General features: G+C 35.8%; 1 protein-coding gene across 1 annotated transcript in view; it reads left to right on the top strand.

The window, feature by feature from the left end:
* Positions 1–39: 39 nt before the first annotated feature.
* Positions 40–16615, top strand: part of LOC148941770 (uncharacterized) — a 58440-nt gene continuing 41864 nt past the window's right edge. Inside the window, exon 1 of the mRNA XM_089103605.1 lies at positions 40–176. The gene's annotated coding sequence lies outside the window, so the exon portion shown is untranslated. The remainder of the gene's footprint in view (positions 177–16615) is intronic.

The following is a 16615-nucleotide window of genomic DNA, read 5'->3' as shown; positions in this document are numbered from 1 at the left end:
TACGTGCTGAGGAGGGGTAATTTTAACAGAAACAGAGAACGGAAGATGTTTTACTTATAGAAGAAAAGACCCAAACTTAAATGGCTTCCATTGGAAGAAATATTGTGCAAAATGTTAACGTGTTATTTCAGGATATTTAGAGCTATTTGTTTCGTAAATGGCTATCAAGCTCGGTGGTAAGATTGTTGTTACTAGATCAAGATGTGCTTCTATACCAAGAGCAGTGTCTTTTGCTACAGCCTTCAGTTAAGAATTTGGCCTAATTGTTTGACATACTATTGTTTCAAACCCAGGCTTATCCTAAGTACTAGGCTAAGTTTTTAAAAGTAATAGTGGTAAAGTCCTAGGCTTATCATTAAGGCCCATTTTAAATGTCATATACCCAAGGATAGGCCTATCATAAGCTATATTATGCAACCAGCTGAGGTTCCCTAGTCTAGTTACTTTTCTGCTTTTCAGGTAAGTTCTAGGTTAAATAACTTATAAAGAGGAAAATTTAGGCCTCATACTCTTAGAAAAATTACCTTTAATGGTTTAGCTAAATATCATCTGGACTTGAGCAAATATCTATACTACTTTTATGGTCAATTGCAAACTATAATCACATCTTTTAATTCTAATTCAAAACTTAATGTTTGGATTTGCTCTTTACAATTTTAGCCTAGGCTTTTCTTAAGATGAAACAAGGGAAGAAATTAAATCTGTTTTAAAACAAATATGGACTGATCTTTTTCCATTGTAAAGCACAGCCTCTGCAACCTGCAACAGATTGAGAATTTTTGAAAATGATTTCTTGAAAATGACACCACTATCAATATCAAACAGTTTGTGGTAACAAACTGTAGGTAAGGAGTGACCCGGCTCAATGGTAACCGAAACTCTAGAAAACGGGTTTTTGATACCAATAGATACATCAAAAGAATCAGATTTCAACGCTGATATTAAATATATAACTTTCATCAAGTTTAGTGCTGTTCATCAACAGTTACGCGCCTGAGAAAATTTCGCTGATTTTCAAAAATAGGGGGAAAGACCCCTTAAAAGCTATAGAGCCTTAATGAAAATCACACCATCATATTCAGCGTATCAGAGAACCCTACTATAGAGGTTTCAAGCTCCTATCTACAAAAATGTGGAATTTTGCATTTTTTTGCCTGAAGAAAGATCACGGATGCGTGTTTATTTGTTTTTTTTGTTGTTTTTTTCCCCAGGGGTGATTTTATCGACCCAGTGGTCCTAGAATGTCGTGGGAGGGCTCATTGGAATGGAAATTAAAAGTTCTAGTGCCCTTTTTAAGTGACCAAAAAAATGGAGGGCAACTAGGCCCCCTCCCATGCTCATTTTTTTCCCAAAGTCATCCAATCAAAATTCTTAGATAGCCATTTTGTTCAGCATGGTCGAAAATATGATAAATATGTCTTTTAGGATGACTTAATTCCCCAAAATCCCCGGGGGGAGGGCTAAAAGTTATGAACTTTACCCAATGTTAACATATAGTATTGGTTATTGGGAAGTATACAGACGTTTTTGGGAGGGTTTTTTTCTGGTAGTGAGGGGGAGGGGGTCAGGGTTATGTTGGAGGATCTGTCCATGAAGGAAGTTTTCATAGGGGAAGGGAAATTGCCATGAAGGGGCGCTGGACTTGCCAGCATTATTTATTGGTTATTGGGAAGTATACAGACATTTTCAGGAAGGATTTTTTTTCTGGAGGAGGGGGGTACTCGGGAGAATCTTTCCGTGGAGGTAGTTTCTTTGGCGTAGGGGACATTTCTATGAAGGGGGCGCCGGATTTCCAAGCATTATTTAAAAAACGATCAGAAATTAAATTTTAAAAAAACAAGTTTTTTTCAGCTGAAAATAAGAAGCAACATTAGAACTTAAAACGAACAGAAATTATAACGTATGTGAGGGGGTTCTCCCCCAAGTCAATACCTCGCTCTTTACACTACAGTTTTTTTTAGCGCTTTCAAAAGAGCTCTCTATTCTAACTAAACGGCCTTTGTGATTCAGGGGTTTGTGAATTACATTTGTTTTTATTTTTTAACCTAAAGAGCGAGGTATTGACTAAGGGGAGAACCCCCTCATATACGTAATAACATATACGTAATTAAAAAAACAAGCGATACGGCTCAATAGTTATCGAAACTTTTAAAAACGGAATTTTGATGTCAATAAATGTATCAAAAGAATGGGTTTATAATGCTGATTCTAAATATGTAAATTTTATTAAGTTTAGTATAACTCATCAAAGGCTACGAGCCTGAGAAAATTTACCCGATTTTTAAAAGAGGGGCGAAGCATCCCCTACAAGTGAAAGAATTTTAATGAAAATCACACTGTCAGATTCAGCGTATCAGAAATCCTATTACATAGGTTTCAAGCTCATATGTGCAAAAATCTGCAACTTTGTATTTTTTGCTAGAAGAAAAATATACAAATATAGAAGTTAGTTATGTAAGTTAATTTGTAAATTACGTCATCTTTTGCTATAGTAGAATTGAAATTGTCAACAAATTTGTATTGTACTGGAAGCCCAATTTGTAGTACCAGTACTTTTGCTCTAGATTTTGAATGGATTCTGCTGTTTTTTTCTTATGAGAACCTTTAATAATAAATATTTAATGAAACATTGTATAGCTCTCTTCGGAAGAAAATAAAACAATAGATGTCATTATTTTGTTAAATATTAAAAAAAATAACCATCTTGGTTTTACTGTAAAATTGTCTAATATTTCTGGAAGGATTAGTTTTGTTAGGAAGCAGCTTTAAAAGAATGTAGCTTGTATTTTCAAAGTGATATAATCAAGGGTGTAAGTCATCTAGTATATATAAATATATTTTTTACCCAGATATTACTTCAAACTGATTAATAAGCTATCAATTTCATTTTGTTCAAAATTAAACTTTAAAAATCAGAAATTAAGATACAAAATCAACTTTAAGGTTACATTAAATATTAAAGAAATTTTATATATACTATTTCTAAAGGAACCTGGACTTTTGAAATGCTCATGTTATTTATATACTGTAGGGCTCCTACGTGGTCATTATTTCAACTAAAAGTCACTGTTTTCTTAAAATCTGGTCACTATTTGTCTCTATTTTTGAGAAATGGTCACTAAATTCATTTTATTTCTATAAGAATGGCTGTTTTTTCTAATAGTTTGGGCTTCCAGGCCAATGCAATCCTGGTTTAGAGTGAAATGATTTTAGAAAAAAGCCTTTTTTGAACTGTCCAGTTTTCTCTTTTAGAGACTGTTCTTAAGTATGTAGCTGGTCTCAACTTGGTGCTTTTTTGTGGGTAGATGTAACATTGGCAGCTGACAAGGTAAGTTTCAATATTTGATTTTCAACCAAACTGGCAAAGCTGCTCATCATCTTTACTTGGTATAAATGCAACAATGGAAGAATTTGTTGTCACTGCAGCATAAATGCCAAGATCTGTTTTCTTGCATCCTATAGAAGTGCTATTCTAGTTTTTGTTTTATTTTTATGTAAAGCTGGCATATATGTGAGAGCAGTAAAAGGGATTGACCACCCTTCCCACTGGAGTCCAAGATTAGATTATTTGCTGATGTCTGCACAGAAGGAGGCAAATAGAGATCAGTTTGCCCTATTTTATTTGAAATAATCCTAAGGTAGATCCCTTTTGCCTTCTCCTTAGTAGTTTTACATGCATAGACTGTATTTACGAGTTTTGATATGGGCACATCTGATCCCTCATCAAGCATAAAAATTTCTAAACAATCTTAGATCTCTAACCTTGATACATGAAAAATTGTAATTTTCATGGAATTAAGGTTTATCTGGATCAAATGTGTGATAATATAAAGATATTTTTGATTTTTGAATAAAATTGAATTTCTGTTTTATTTCCTTTTTTCAGTAACTTCATACTGAAGTGAGACCTGTACAATTGGGAAGTGCAAATTTTTGAAGGAATGGCTGTCAAAAGACAATCCCATTGGTCAACTCTGTAAAGATTGATGCACTGATTGAAGTGCTCAGTGATACTGCTGTAATTACCTGCTGCTTGTGTGTCTGTATATTGAGCTGCTCAAAAGGCTTACAAGCTCTAGAGCAGCAGGCTTGAACAGAAGATCATTGACAGACATGCGCAATAAATTAAATCCTTTGCAGCTGAAATAGAAGTGGCATCTCATGCTAACGCTAGTGGAGATTCTTTGCCTTCTAATCCTTTCTTACCCGTTGTTTGTTTGAAGGACAGCTCTTTGAAAGTTAACTTATCTGGGCGCTGATAACGGCCTTGTTAAATCTTAGTGCTATATCTTTTGATGGTATTTCAACCACCTTCAAAGCTATGTTTGGAGATGGCATTCCCAATGACTTTGCTCTTGGAGCTGATAAACTTGCATACATCATAACCAATGCTTTGTTGCTTCACTGTAGGTGGAGGATGTAAATATTGCCTACTGCTTTATTGAGTTTAATGAACCAACAAACAAAGCTAGTAAGAAAGAGCTTCAGGTTCGAGTCAGATTCTGGTCTGAGAAAGCAAACAAGATATCTAACTCGTATATGTTGATTGCAAAACTGCAGGAGTCCAACCATGAAGGCAAAGTTGCACTTTGATTTGGACAGTGCTGACGAATGTAAGGTCCCAGCGTGGTGCACCACTGGTCCTTCTCTTATTTGTGGAGCTATTCAAGCTCTTGCTAGTGCTGTCAGGATGTTTCTTGAACAAAAAGGGTGTTGAAACAATGGGTAGGAGGCTAGGTGCAGGTAAGGAGAAAGTTGCAAAGCTGACAGTTGCAGAATTCTGAAAGCTGCTTAATGTGCCAACAAATTTCGCCTAGCTATGAAAACTGCTAAGCATCATTGCTACTTTGCCACCCCACTTTTTTATGGCAGGATAGATGCTAAAGTACTTGATGATTCATCAAATATGAAGAGCCTAGCCAACATTTTGTTGTCATATGATTATCTGAATGATGTTAAAGAACATTAGTAAGAAATCTTACTTGATGGGGGTACTTGAACCCTTCAGAGCTTCAACCTCCTACTTGCTAAAAGACATCTCGAAAAGAAACTCTGTCAGGCTCCTGAAGAGCTTCAGAAGCTTTCATTCAACAGAAAGAAAAATAGCAAGAAGTTCGAAAAAAGTTTGTTTCATTGCTACGAAATTACAAGTTGGTGTCTCAAGATAAGATGTTTTGGATGATGAGTGGAAGCTCAAGCGGCTTGAGAAAGATCCAGAGTTGGTAACTGTGACAAATGTTAGTGAGTATTTGGTAAATTTGCTGTGTCATGAAGATTTGTTTGGGAAACATAAGTATCCAAAGCTTGCAGGCATTGTCAAAGTATCACTTTGTTTATCCCATAGAACTGCAAATGTTGAGAGGAGTTTATCACTATCAGAAAAGATTATGTCCAAACAGATCGCAGAAATGGGAGAAAGAATGTTGAATGCAAAGCTAACAGTTGCTGGCAGGTTGAAAATGTTTGGGAGCAAGCCTGAGAACCTTCCTATCACACATGACCTGATGAAGCTTGCATGGGAAGCTTCATCTAGTTACTTTAACCATCTTGAAGATCAATGTGAATGCGATAAAGGTCAAGAGGAGGCTATGAGAAATAAGCGAGAAATTTACCAAGAAGAAGCTAAGATGCTGGAAGAGTTAGGAAAAATAAATAAAAATAGTCGAATCTGCAGGTACACCTAGAAACACAACAAGAAAGAATTGCCGACACTTTGTTAAAAGAGGGCGGTGAGAGACTGAAATAATAGGGCAGAAATCAGTGTCGCCCAGGAGATCCTGGAACGTCCTTGGGCAGTAAGAGATGACGTGAATGGTCATACAAAAGACTTTGGTCATACAAAGGTCATACAAAAGACAGAAATAAAGATTGATAACATTAAAAAACGAAAGGAAACTCTCGTCACATCGTTGCAGAAAGAAGAAGTCTAAGGAGAACTGCTCTCATGCTCAGTGACACCGTTTAGTTTGATACATGCATCTGAATGTTGTTTTGTTACATTCTGCCTATCAAAGGTTCCTTTTTTGTTGTGATTCCTTGTACCTTTAAGTGAGAACTAAATAGAAATAAACGTTAAAGAGAAGCTCAGTGAAAAATAAGGATATGGGAATGATGAATAACGTCTTCAAGAATTCGAGAAGATATACTTATGACCCTCTGAACTGATACTATTTTGGTCACTTCTTTCGTGCCATAAATCATTTTTTAAACTCTTTAGACACGGAAAGTCCGTAGGAGCCCTGCTTCTGAAGTATCTGTCTCCCTAACAAGACAATTGCACGGCTCCTACACACTTTTCCAGTCTAGAAAAGTTGAAAGTGATTTATCACACAAAAAGTGACCAAAATATAATCAGTTTACAGGGTCAGAAGTACATCTGTATTTCTTTTTGTGCTTGTCTTTATCATTTATTTCTATTTTCTTTGCATATAAAAATACAATTTACTGTACCAAAAAAGGAACCTTTGATAGGTACAATATAAAAAAAAACACACTCAGATAGATGTATCAAAATAAATGGCATCGCCGAGTATGAGATCAGTTCTCCTTAGACTTCGTTTTCAGCAGCGATGTGAAGAGAGATCGCTGTCGTTTGTGAATGTTATCAGTCTTTTTTTCTGTAGCTGCAACGTCATTGGTATGACTGTTCAGTTTTATGTCTTACTGACTGAGAACTTGCCAGGATAGCCTGGGTCACAGTAATTTCTTCCAAATCATTGCAATCGGTCCCTTTTTTCAGTTTATTAGCTTCCTCTTTTAACAAAATACCGGCAACCTTTGTTTGGATGCAAACCATTCTCGTTGTGTTTATAGGCCTACCTGAGAGCTCGTATGCCTTTTGAGCTGCTTGATGTGCAGACACACGAGCAGTAAAAAAATGCAGCAGCATTGCTGAGTACTTCAGCACACCAGTCCTTATTGGGTCGACCAGTAGGATCGTCTTTTGACAGCCATTCCTTCAAAAATTTGAACTTCCCCATTATGTAGATCTTGTTCCATGTTAGAGGCATTAAAAAAAATAAAATAAAAGCTCAATCTTATTTCCTTGAAAATATCAATCTTTACATGCATCAAGGTTACCAGTGAAAAGATTCTTTTGAAAGGTTTATGCTTGATGAGGTATAATAGGTTTGACCCCTTTGAAGCTTGTGAATAAGGAACAGGGCAGGTCATGCCTGAAAAACTACTAAGAAGGTAAATGGGATAAACCTTAGAATTACTTCAGATGTACTATGCAAACTGATCTCTATCTGCGTGATTTTGAAAAGACATCAACTAATAGCCTAATCTTGGACTTCAGTGGCAAGTCGTCAATTCTTTTTGCTGGTCTTACTTACATGCAACAGCTTGACACAAAATTCAAGCACCAGAATAATACTTCTAAGAGATTCAAGAAGACAGCCTTCTGCCATCTATGATGTGGTGATTACAAAGTCTTCCACTGTTGAACTTATTTCATAGTTGCAGCTGTAGCTGCAACCTAGTAAAAGGAGTACCAAGTAGAGACTATGAGTAGCGCTGTAGTCTTACCATTTTGGATGAAATTTAAATATCAAAACATACCTGGTCAGCTGCCGTTATTACGTCTTACCACAAAAAAACACCTTAGTTGAAACAGGTTATATACTTGTGTGCAGCCTCTAAATGTGAAAGCTGCCCAGCGTGAAAAAGAAGTTTTTTTTAAAATGATTCCACTCTAAACAGGATATGCATTGGCCTGGAAGCACAAATTCGTGGAGGAAAATATCCATTTTCATTTAAAAGTGACTTTAGTTACCATTTTTGGAAAATAGTGACTGGTTTTAGAAATATTGTCTTTTAGTTGATTTAATGACCAAATAAAATGATTGCCAATAGTCTTATCTGGATTGCAGCGATTGCTTGCATCCTAGTAAGAGATGATCACGTGCAATACTAAGAAATACAGTAGCCCATAACTGCTAAAAATAGAATCTGGTCAAAATACAGAGTATACTGTTAGAATCACCTTTTTCCGAAACGCTTATATAGGAAACTTATAGCTCCTTTTCTTGAATAACGAAGAAAATCTATTTGTTTGAAAAACAAGAAAAGTTGCTTGAACTACAATAATCTGTAGTTTTTTTCACTCAGATAGCTGGGCACTAGAAAATCATAGAGCTGTTTATTGGCTCGTCTTAAAGGGAATTGCTACATCTGGTGCCTTTTTTAATTAAAAAACAAAAAGTTTTCAAAATAAAATCACTTTACAAAAAAACTGCATTTTCATTTACGAGCTTGATGAATGATGACGTCATAATCGTAGGTTGTAACCATATATGACGTAATAAGTGAATGGAATATTTATACACGTTCATCTTTTGACAAGATATTTTTATTTTAGTTCTCAGTTCAGAATGGCTAGTTATTATGTAAACTGCAAAAATATTTATGGTGTCAGAGCAATAATTTTAATTATTTAATTACAACTAGAAGAATACCTGCAAATTTTTAAATTAGTATTATTTTTGTTAGGTTCTAACTACCAGACGCGTGATTTAATGTATATATATATATATATATATATATATATATATATATATATATATATATATATATATATATATATATATATATATATATATATATAATATTTTAGTTTTCAGTTGAGTATGGCTAAAGTTATTGTTTAAACTGTAAAATTATTTATTATGTTTGAGTATATTTTTAATTTTTATTTAAAACCAGAAAAATAACTGAAAATTTTAGAATTAGTTTTGTTTTTCATAGGCAGCACGATGTTGGCTCTTTTTTTTTTTAGACTAGGGTACTTCGTATCGAAGGAGTTGTCGCAGGAACTTGGAAAATGGCTCATTCTATTGGAAATTGGAAGGGCTTGTGCCCTTTTTAATAGTCGAAAGTGATTGGAAGGCAACAAACACCCCTTCCACGCCCACTATTTTACAGAACACATCCAATCAAAATTTTTAGATACGGTAGCCGTTTTGTTCAACGTAGTTGAAAAATCTAGAAATTATGTCTTTGAGGAGGACACTCCGCCAACAGTCCTCAGGGCAAGGGTTGTAATAAATGCCCTAGGGACATATAAGGTTTTTACTGAAAACGTTGTCGTAGAAACTTAAAAAAGGACTCATTCAATTGGAAATTCAAAGGGCTAGTGCCCCTTTTAATAGTCAAAAGTTATTGGAGGGCAACTTACCCCCTCTCACGCCCACCATTTCCCAAAACATATCCAATCAAAACGTTGAGATAGCCATTTTGTTCAACGTAGTTGAAAGTTCTGGAAATAAGGTCATTGAGGATGACAAACCCCCCACAGCCCTCATGGCGAGGGTAATAAGATATGACCTGGGGGCATATAGGGTTTTTATAGAAAGTGTTCTCGTAAAAACTTCAAAAAGTGATCTTTCAATCGGAAATCGCATGGTGAGTGCCCTTTTGAATAGTGGAAAGGGATTGGGGGGCAACTAACCCCCCTCTCTTGGCCCACCATTTTCTCAAACACATGCAATCAAAATTTTGAGATATCCATTTTGTTCAACGCAGTTAAAAGTTTTAGAAATTAGGTCTTTGAGGATGATAAACCCCTGAGAACCCTCAGGGCAAGGGTTTTAAGCTAGGGTAAAGGTACCGATGATTCGACAGTTTTTCTAAAAAAACTATTTTTCTACTCTAGAAGTCTTAATTTAAAGACTTTCGGTTTGAAAAGGGTTTCAGTATGTAGGAAAAACATCTAGGAATCTAACTGTTTGATGAGAAGTTTGAAGTTTTATCTGGAAAGGGTAAAAAACTCCGATTTTCCGAAATTAGAGCATTTACACCTACAAATTCGACACAACAAAAAAGTTACCTGTTTTCGACGCAAGTCGGAACCCAATTTGACACCCGTATTGGGTGTCGAACCGATGATCCAACAGTTTTTGTAAAAAAAACAGTTTTTCTACGCTAGAAGTCTTAATTTAAAGACTTTTCGTTCGAAAAGGGTTTCAGAATTTAGGAAAATCATCTAGGAATCTAACTGTTTGATGAGACGTTTGAAGTTTTGTCTGGAAAGGGTACGAAACTCCAATTTTCCGAAATTAGAGCTTTTTCACCTACAAATTCGACACAACAAAAAAGTTACCTGTTTTCGACGCAAATCGGAACCCAATTCGACACTCGTCTAAATACTTGGGGAATACTTGTGGGTGGAACCTGGTGTATTTGACACGTATATTCTTGTTTCTTTGTTTTTCTTCAACTTCATTTAATGTATAAAAGTATAAAAGACTATGCAAAAAGTAGAAGTAATAAAACTAACAAAATCGTTTCAAGTATGTAGTATTTGGTATAACAAAATCGGTACAACAAATTTTAATATACATTATCAAATTCAAATAGTATTTAGTATAACAAAATTGTTTCACTAGCATTTCAGAAGGGATAGGGTCTAGGAAAACGGGAGTGGATTTCAAGAAATTTAAGAAGCTTATTTGATTTAGTGGATTTTATTTTCATATACAGATTCTTAGTTTCGTCGAAAACATAGGCCTACACGTCATTTCATATAAGATTTTGTTTTCGATAAAATTTGTATTTTTTATTTGGATGAAGGATAAATAAGGGTATAATGTAAAAAAATCTGGGGGGGGGGGCAAAATCAGGTCTGGGGGGCAATTGCCCCCCCCCTCCCTTCCCCATAGCAATTTACACCCCTGCATGGTATGAGGCCAAGCGGCAGTTCCTCAGATGATGGAAAAATCCAGTGTCTGTAAGTAAAACTTCAAAGTTTAAAAAAAAATCTTTTGTTTAAATGTTCTTTCATCTGAAATATTATTAGAAATTATAATCATCAAAATCTCTCGTTGCACAGAAAGCACCCGTAAATTCGACAGCTATGGTGCCTATGGTTTCGTCAGTGGATCCTGGAATTTCGACACCTATTATTTCTCATCTGTTTTACATGTTCAGTGAAGTTTCGACAAAGTCACCTATATTTCGAGAGGGCCTGTTGCTGTCTGTCCAAAATTTCGACAAGGTGACTACGAGATATTCGCCAAAGAAATAAATCCCTTGATAGAAGCCGATATTTACGCTTGAATGCGGCTGAAGCAACATTTTTAGTCCACCTGGTATTCCACTACATCGAACAAGAATTTTCGACACTTGGAACCTAGTTTGGACAATGCAATTTCCGTCGCCATTTTCATTTGATTTTATCAAGAAATAGCTAATGTGGCTACATTTCAGAGAAGATCAGATGTATCTTGACACATTGGCGCTTATCCCAACTTTTTCTTGCAATAAATAACCAAGTAATGACAGTTTGAACATTACATATCTGAAAAATTGTCGGGAGCTCCTTTTGTGTCGAAAACAGGAAACTGACCGAATTGAATGTTCTTTTCTTATCTGGGTGTACCGGATATAGTGTCCACGTTTCGCACTGTCGAAATATAACGATGGCTCCAAGAGATGGCGCTCAAGTCACGGCTAAGCAGAGCTATCCCGTTATGAAGGAAAATTTCGACAGTGGTTCCAAAATTGCACTGTCGAATCATCGGTGCCTTTACCCTATGTCCTGGGGGCATATAAGGTTTTTTATTGGAAGCTTTGTCGTAGAAACCTCAAAAAGAGCTCATTTGATTGGAAATTGAAAAGGCTTGTGCTCTTTTTAATAGTTGAATGTGATTGGGGGGTAGCTAACCCCCCTCTCACGCCCACTATTTTCACAAACACATCCAATCATAATTTTGAGATAGCCATTTTGTTCACCGTATTTGAAAGTTCTGGAAATTATGTGTTTGAGGATGACAAACCCCCACAAGGGTTGTAAGTTGTGCCCTTGGGGCATAAAAGGTTTTTTTATAGACTGCGTTGTCGTAGAAACTTCAAAAAGGGCTCATTCAATTGGAAGTTGAAAGTGCTAGTGCCCTTTTTCAAAGTCGAAAGTGATTGGAGGACAACTAACCCCCCTCTTACGGCCACCATTTCCCCAAACACATGCAATCAAAACTTTGAGATTTCCTGTTTGTTCAATGTCGTTAAAATTATTGGAAATTAGGTCTTTGAGGATGATACCCCCCCCCACACACACACACACCCCTCAGGGCAAGGGTTGTATATTATGCCCTTAGGGCCTATAAGGTTTTTATAGAAAGCTTCGTCGTAGAAACTTCAAAAAGGGCTCATTCGATTGGAAATTTAAGGGACTAGTGCTCTTTTTATAAGTAGAAAGTGATTGGAGGGCAACTAACCCCCCTCTCACGCCCACTATTTCCCCAAACACATCCTTTCAAAATTTTGAGATAGCTATTTATTTCAACGTAGTTGAGAGTTAAAGAAATTAGGTTTTTAAGGATGACAACCCCATACAGCCCTTAGGATAAGGGTTGTAAATTATGCCCTGGGTGCATATAAGGTTTTTACAGAAAGCGGTGTTGTAGGAACTTGAAAAAGGGGTCATTTAATTGAAAACTGAGATAGCTAGTGCTCTTTTTAATAGTAGAGAGTGACTGAAGGGCAACAAATTCCCTCTCACGCCCACTATTTCCCTATACACATCCAATCAAAATTATGAGATAACCAATTTGTTCAACTTAGTCTAAAGTTCTGGAAATCAGATATTTGAGGATGACAATCCCCCACAACCGTCGGGGCAATGATTGTAAGTTCTGCCCTGGGGGCTTATAAGGTTTTGAAAGAAAGTGTTGTCGTAGAAACTTCAAAAAGGACTCATTCGATTGGAAATTGAAAGGGCTAGTGCTCTTTTTAATAGTCGAAAGTGATTGGAGGGCAACTAAGTCCCTCTCACACCCACCATTTTCCCGAACACACTGAATCATAATTTTGAGACAGCCGTTTTGTTCAACGTAATTGAAAGGTCCAGAAATTATGTTTAGAGGATGACAAACCCCCTATAGCCCCAAGTGCAAAGGTTGTAAATTATACCCTGGGGGCATATAAGGTTTTTTATAGAAAGTATTGTCGTAGAAACCTTAAAAGGGCTCATTCAATTGGGAATGGAGAGGGCTAGTGCCCTTATTAATAGCCAAAAGTGATTGGAAGGCGAATGCACCCTTCTACGCCCACCATTTCCCCAAACATTTCCGATCAATATCTTGATATAGCCATTTTGTTGAACGTAGTTGAAGGGTCAGGAAATTATGTTTTTGAGTATGACAACCTCCCCCGCCCCAAAGCCTCAGGGCTAAGGTTGTAAGTTATGCCCTGGGGCAATATAAGGTTTTTTTTTATAGAATGCGTTGCAGTAGAAACGTCAATAAGGGCTCATTCAGTTGGGAATTGAGATGGCTAGTGCTCTTATCAATGTCCCCCACCCCCTGATGCCCATCATTCCCCCAAACACTTACAATCAAAATTTTGAGATAGCCATTTTGTTCAGCGTGTTTGAAAGGTCTGCAAATTATGTTTTTGATGATAAAAATCCCCCCAGACCTCAGGGCAAGGGTTGTAAGTTGTGCCCTTGGGACATGCAAGGTTTTTTTATAGAAAGTGTGGTTATATAAACTTCGGAGCGGGCTCAGTAGATTGGTAATCAGACGCTCTAGTGCTCTTTTTAAGAGTCAAAGTGATCGTAGGGCAGCTACCCCCCCCCCCCCCCACACACACACGTATTGTCCCGAAATGCATCTAATAGAAATTTTGAGATAGCCATTCTATTCAAATTAGTCTAAATATCATTTAGACTATTTTGAATTAAAGTTTGAATCTAAATTAAATTTATAAATACCAACATTTAGGTCTAGCTTTAAACAGAGATTCCGGTGATTTAAGAATAAATGAGTCATATTTCGGTTTTCTCAAAAGAGAAGCCGATGCTTTAGTAATCCCTGAAATAAACATTGAACCACTTTCCCAGTCATATAATCAAACACGTGAACAACCCCTTAGGTCTCAAAGGGTGTATGCAAGAAATGCATTAATTAAAATCTGAAATCAGATGAAATAATTCTCCAACTTACTTAATTGCTGGTTCGTTTTGTTTTTTGAGTGAATGAATTGTTTCCTTTTCTTTTATTCCTCGGTTGTTCGCTAGTATCCGTCCAAGGCAGTTCATAATTTTTTGAATTTTGTGAAAATCGCGGATATTGGCGAATAACTCGCTTTTATGGTTGTTAGGTACCATATTTGGTTTTAATTCTTATAATTTTTGGCTTTTTTTGAATTTTTTTATCTTTTAAGTTTTTGGTTTTTTCTTTGTTTTTTTGGTTCTTTTCATATTGACTTTCCGCGTTTGTTTTTTGTTGTTGTTTTTTCGGCACTTTCCTTGGATATATTATTTCGTTTCAAGCTGAAGAAGAGAGGCGTTTGTTCTCTCGAAATATTCGCTTTGTTGTGTTTTTTTCAGTATTTTCATTTGGCCTTTAAAAACCCCATTTTTGCTTGTTTTTCTTTCTTTATGTGATATCATTTAACAAGGCTTTTGGGGCTGAAAAAAAAACAGAGTTTAGGAGCAAAGGTTGTAAGTTATGGCCAGGGAGTATATAACGTTTTTATGGAAAGGACGGTTGTTTCACTTTAGAATATGCTCAGTCTTTCTCCCTGAAAAAGACTATGTCAATATAAAACGAACAGATATTAATCAAAAAAAAGTTTTCCACAAAACAAGTTTTTCAAAAAAAAGTGAAGAACTCTATTAAACCAAAAATGAAAAACAATAGATTCAATTAATCTACCAAGAAAAGAACTACCACAGATCAGTATCAATGAATAAATGAAACCCAAAATAAACAGAAATTAAAACACATAACAGAGTCAAACTTAAAACGAGCAGAAATTAATGTGAGTAGGGTTGTAAACACCATGCTTTCTAAAAGCCAGAATATAATTTGTGCTTTACTGAAAAAATTCATTTAAATTTTTTCACTTTGATTATTTTAAGAAATCAAAAATTAATTAAGCTTTTAAGGAATAAATATCAGCATATGTATAGTAAACTGACAATAGACATTTTTTTCAGTTATTTCATTTGAATTTTATTTTGTTATTTCATTTGAATTTTTTCAGTAAAGTACAAATTATATTCTGGCTTTTAGAAATCGTAGCGAAAAGCTTTTTGAAGAAAAGTGGCGGTATGTCAAAAATTCAAATGAATTTACTGAAAAAAATGTGAAGTGTCAGTTTAATATACATATGTTGATATTTATTTTTTAAAATCTTAATTAACTTTTGATTTCTTAAAGTTATAAAAATGAAAATATTTAAAAGAATTTTTTTAGTAAAGTACAAATAATATTCTGGCTTTTAGAAAGCATAGGGGTTTGGAACCCTACTCATATTAATTTCTGCTCGTTTTGAGTTTAACTTTGTTGTTTATTTTTATTTCTGTTTGTTTTTGGTTTTATTTATTTATTGATAATGATTTGTGGTAGTTTTATGCTTGGTAGATTATTTGATTCTTTTTTTGTTCAATTTTAGTGTAATGCAGTTCTTTACTTTTTTTGAAAAACTTATTTTGTGGAAAAAGTTTTTTGTAAAATCTGTTCGTTTTTTATTGCACGGGTAAATGGCGGGAGTAAGTATGACTCTTTTTTATGACTTTTTCAAGGAAAAAGACTGAGCCTCTTCTAAAGTTAAACAACCATTCTTTCCATAAAAACTTTAAATACTCCCTGGGTATAACTTACAACCCTTGCCCCTAATCTCTTGGGTTTGTTTCAACTCCAAGGGCCTTGTTATATGATATTTAGATTATTTTGAATAGAATGGCTATCTCAAAGTTTCTCTTAGATGCATTTTGGGACGATACGACGTGGGTTTGTGTGGAGGGGGGGGTGTAGCTGCCCTCTGATAACTTTGAATTTTAAAAATAGTACTAGTGTGTCTGATTACCAATCCAGTGAGCCCCCTCCGACGTTTATATGACCATGCTTTTTATAAAAAACCTTATATGCCCTCAGGGCATAACTTACAACCCTTGCCCCGAGGGCTGGGGGGATTTGTTATCATCAAAGACATAATTACTAGACTTTTCAACTATGTGGAACAAAATGGCCATATAAAAATACTGATCGGAAATGTTTGGGAAAATTATGGACGTGGGGGGGTGATTCTCCCTCCGATTACTTTCAACTATTAAAAAAGGCAATAGCTCTCTTAATCTCCAATCGAATGAGCCCTTTTTGAAGTTTTTACGATAACACTTTCTATGAAAAACCTTAAATGCTCCCAGGCCATAACTTACATCCTTAGCTCTGACGGCTCGGGCGGGGGGGGGGTTAATTGTCCTACTCAAAGACATAATTTCCAGACACTTCAACTACGTCCAACAAAATAGCTAAATCAAAATGTTGATCGAAAGTGTTTGTGGAAATGAGGGGCGTGAGGGGGCATTCGCCCTCTGATCGCTTTTGACTATTAATAAGGTCACTAGCCCTCTTAATTCCCAATTGAATTAACCCTTTTTGAAGTTTCTACGACAAATCTTTGTATAAACAAAAAACTTATATGCCCCCAGGGCATAACTTATAACCCTTGGCCTGAGGGGTGTGGGGCGTTTGTCATCCTCAATGACATAATTTCCAGAACTTTCGACTGCGTTGAACAAAATGGCTCTCAAAATTTTTAATTTGATGTGTTAGGGGAAATGGTGTGCGCGAGAGGAGGGTTAGTTGCCCTCCAATCGCTTTTGACA

Source organism: Artemia sp. Qi Xiang Cuo, chromosome 17 (genome assembly GCF_049724085.1).
Source record: "Artemia sp. Qi Xiang Cuo chromosome 17, ASM4972408v1, whole genome shotgun sequence".
In the NCBI taxonomy this organism is placed as follows: domain Eukaryota; kingdom Metazoa; phylum Arthropoda; class Branchiopoda; order Anostraca; family Artemiidae; genus Artemia; species Artemia sp. Qi Xiang Cuo.
The sequence above is the reverse complement of the archived record's forward strand: the minus strand, read 5'-3'. Positions and strand labels throughout refer to the sequence as shown.